Consider the following 4,443-nt stretch of genomic DNA (forward strand, 5'->3'; position numbering starts at 1 on the left):
ACCACCAAACAGATACTATTACCTTTTTTGGATGAATGTTCAGTTTGGGACTGTGTTTCAGCACTTTATCCACCCATTGCACTGAAAACTTGCAATTGTCAAAAAGAATCCATTTTTCATCACAGGTAACAATACAGCATAGACATGATTTGCCTCTATTTTGTGACAGCAAAGAAAGGCAAGCTTCGAGATGATTTCTCTTCTGATACTTGTTTATTTCATGCATAACCCATCGGTCCAGCTTCTTTACCCTGCCCATTTGTTTCAAATGGTCCAAAATTGTTGGAATAGTGATGTCAAACCTTGCTGCTAATTCACACATAGGTTGAGATGGACTCACTTCCACTGCAGCTTTTAGCTCATCATTTTCCACCTTGGCCTCAGGTTGCCCACATGGCTCATTTTCAAGATAAAAATCATCAGAACAGAACTTCTCAAACCATCAACACACAAGATGTGCATACATTAGCCACATCTTTCCCAAACATTTTGCTAATATTTCAAGCTGTGTGTGCTGCATTGGTTCTACAACAGAACTCATATTTGAAAATGACATGAACATTTTACTTATCCATGGTTTCACAAAAATTGCTCTAAAAAAATTTGAAGATAATCACAAGCCAAAATGTGCATTTGAATGAAATTACCTTCTCAATAAAAACAAAATAAGAACTGTCAAAGTGAAATGTCAGAGATAACAACTGTCAAACTTAGTACTCAAGTAATTCAGTTATTTCATACTTAACAACCTAACAGGACATTTGAGGACACAGATAAGTTCAAATGACTTGAAAGCTGCTATATTAGAGCAGCACCAAAGAGTCAACCAATGCCAGAGGTACCAGATGTTTTTGTATTGCTTCAGCCTCAAGATATCCTTGGGTTACAAGACTACACACAAATGAGATTAACTCCATGTGACATTTAGATTGTGACAATACTCCAAAAAAGCACAACTACTCAAGAATTTATCAAGCTGAAACCTAATGTCAATTTAGGATTTAGGATAAAATACCGGTTGTGCCTGAATTAGATTGAAAAAGAAAGAATTTAGTGCTTGAGAGGAGACTTAAATTATTTTTTCATTCAACAAATACTTATTTCCTGTTATATTTCAAATATTTTGTTTGATACATTTTGTTTGCTATCACTACATTTGTGATATATATACATGTTTCTGCCCTCATGAAGCTTAAAATCTCATTTAAGTCTTTAATAGCACTACATGTATATTACATACATATATGTTTTTCCCCATAAATTTGTATGCAGAACCTTAATCAGTGCCTATACTATGCAATCATACTCTATTGGGTGAGTTGGAGGTAGAAAATGGGCAGTTATTCATATTTGTTAATTGGAAATTAGATTTCACTTTTGGGGGACCAATTATTATGTACATGGCACTGTGTCAAATTTTAAAGGTACATTCATTCAATCAGCAAACTGAAAAAAAATGTTTGGTTGGCTACTCACTAACATAAGCAAGAACTTCATTTGCTAATATAAACCATAGCTTTTAAAATATTGATACTAATATTACAAAGGTGATGTGGCCCCTCACATAAAGGGGCTCAAAACGCAAGGAGACTAACAATAGAATATGGAGAAAGGGATAAATTTTGCCTACATATTCAGGAGATGCTGCTCAGAGAAACAAAATTTTGTTTGGTATTTAAAGAATGAGTTTAAAACTCCATGCATTGAAAAAAAATGTTCAGTGGTGTTCTAGGCAAAGCACGCAGGACACACATGAAATGGAGATCTGAAAACATATGTGTGGCACAATTGGGAAGCTACATACTGTCCTTCATAATTAAAGAGAAGGGTATAGGGAGAAATAGAAGTGTTTCAGAAATGTTTTTTGGGAAATATTTAAAAGAGCTAGAAAGGCAAACTGAACAATTTAAATTATATTCTACACAAAGTAAGCAACCACTTAAGGCTTTTTAAACATAACTATTCTTTGATCATAACTGTGTTTCAGGTAAGACAAATGATAAGTTGGGAAGAGAAGAAAAGGAGAACCAGCTACAATGATAGTACAATTTTCTAGAGACAATGAATGTCTCATACCAGGACTGAGATGTAGTCAACCTTCAATAAACACTTGTGAATAAACAGATAAAATGAATGTAACTAAGCGAGTGACAGTAGAGACAGAGAGCCATTACCTAAATAAAAATGCTATGGTTTCGGAAGAATTTGATGCAGAAAGTGAAGGAATGCTAGGAAAAAGCAATGATTCCAAGGTTTCAGGATAAGCTGATGGGTAGATTGTATTTCCATTAACTGAAATGTGGAACTAAGATGAGAAGATGGTTATGAGGGATGATGAAAGAGTAAGAGATTGAGAACATTTGATAGCACTTTGGGTTTGAACTGATACCTTTACAAAGTTGCATCATTCATAAGTATGAAATTAGTGTCTGAGGGTTACAGAGGAGCTCAGGGCAAGAAAAAGAGTTGGGGATTTTCTGATGTTACTTGAGGTACAGAGTGTTTGAGATTATATCAGGAAGGAGTATAGCATGAGAGAAAAAAAAAGGTGACTGTTACAAATTGAGTTCCCAAGAAAACAGGCTCTGAAATGGAGATTAGTGAGCATGATTATTATTTAGGTTGGTGCAAAGGTAATTGTGGTTTCAGATCATGAATTTTAAATCATTATAACTAGGCTCAAACACATCTTTATTAATCAAAATAGGCACATTACAATCAACACATTTTTGCCAACAAGAAATAAGTTTGTTTATTCCTGTAGCACAAAAATCCATGCTTTGGATGCTATGAACTCTTGGAAAGCATTGTCTGCATTCTGCTGGTTGTGAAAGTGTTTTCCCTGCCAAAGGTTGTTGAGATGCTTGAAGAAGTGGTAGTCAGTTGGCAAGAGGTCAGGTTAATATGGTGCATGAGGCACAACTTTGTAGCCCAATTTGTTCAGCTTTTGAAGTGTTGGTTGTATGACATGCAGTTGGGCGTTGTCGTGGAGATTGGACCCTTTCTATTGAACAATGCTGGCTGCAGGTATTGCAGTTTTCCTTGCATCTCATGGATTTGCTGAGCATACTTCTCAGATGTAATGGTTTTGCCAGGATTCAGAAAGCTATAGTGCCTCAGACCGGCAGCAGACCAAGAAACAGTGGCCATGAACTTTTTGTGGTGCAAGTTTGGCTCTGAGAAGTGCTTTGGAGCTTCTTCTCAGTCCAACTACTAAGCTGGTAATCACCAGTTGTATAAAATCCACTTTTCGTCACAATCTGATCAAGAAATGGTTCGTTGTTGTTGTGTACAATAAGAGATGACACTTCAAAATGACAATTTTTTTGATGTTCCATCAGCTCATGAGGCACTCACTTACGGAGCTTTTTCACCTTTCCAATTTGCTTCAAACGCTGAACTGTAGAATGGTAGATGTTGAGTTCTTCAGCATCTCGTGAAGTTGTAAGAGGGTCATCTTCAATGATTGCTCTCATTTAGTTGTTGTCAACTTCCAATGGCTGGCCACTGCATTCCTCATCTTCAAGGCTCTCATCTCCTTTGCAAAACTTCGTGAACCACCGCTGCACTGTACATTCGTTAGCAGTTCCTGTGCCAAATGCCTTATTGATGTTGCATGTTGTCTCCACTGCTTTACAACCCATTTTGAAATTGAATGAGAAAATCACTTGAATTTGCTTTTTGTCTAGCATCATTTCCATAATCTAAAATAAATATAAAGTAAACAGCAAGTAATAAATCATTAGCAAAAAAAAAATAAAGCAAGAAAGGTGCATTAAAATGTATAACATAACCACATTTATTTAAAGAATGTATTCCAATATCAAATGGCAAATTTCAACAATGCTAAAACCACGATTACTTTTGCAAGAACCTAAATAGAAAAAAAGTCCTTGAGATCAACAGATTGGGTAAAGGGAGAAGTCAAGGTGAAATGCAGTCTCAACAGAAGTTTCAGCTAACTCCATAGTGTGTTCTGAAGATGGTATGACTCTCTAGAGCCGCCCTAAGTTGGAGCAGAGGCTGAGCCTTACTCTGTACCAATCAGCCATCAAAAGTAGCTGCCCTGGGAAGGCATGATCTTTGGCTGGGTGACACTCTTCATATAAGATAGGTACCGAGAGATGTTGACAGTTGAGGGCTATCTTTTGGTAGTATGCCCAGCAGCAAGGGTAATAATTACTTTTTCCCTGAAAGGTGTTCTCTGTGGTATATTACACATTCACCAGGATGAATTAGCACAAAATATTGTAGGAAAACCTATATTGAAAGATCTGAATAGTGAAGAGTGAAACAGAGCAAGGGTTCTGGTGATGTAAGAGGAACACTGGGATACAGGTGTACTTTGGAAGCCAAAATTCAAGATAGAAAAGAAACACAAGAGAGTTAAAAACTATATAAAGTTTAAGGTTAAAGAATAAGAAGAGGACATTGTATTTAGCA

The 4,443-nt window shown here is 36.3% G+C and overlaps 1 pseudogene; it reads right to left on the bottom strand.

Annotated features, from left to right (window-relative positions):
• Positions 1–2,631: 2,631 nt before the first annotated feature.
• LOC142873684 (histone-lysine N-methyltransferase SETMAR-like) lies at positions 2,632–3,701 on the bottom strand (annotated as a pseudogene).
• Between the last annotated feature and the right edge of the window lie 742 nt (positions 3,702–4,443).

Source organism: Microcebus murinus, chromosome 11 (assembly GCF_040939455.1).
Source record: "Microcebus murinus isolate Inina chromosome 11, M.murinus_Inina_mat1.0, whole genome shotgun sequence".
In the NCBI taxonomy this organism is placed as follows: Eukaryota; Metazoa; Chordata; class Mammalia; order Primates; family Cheirogaleidae; genus Microcebus; species Microcebus murinus.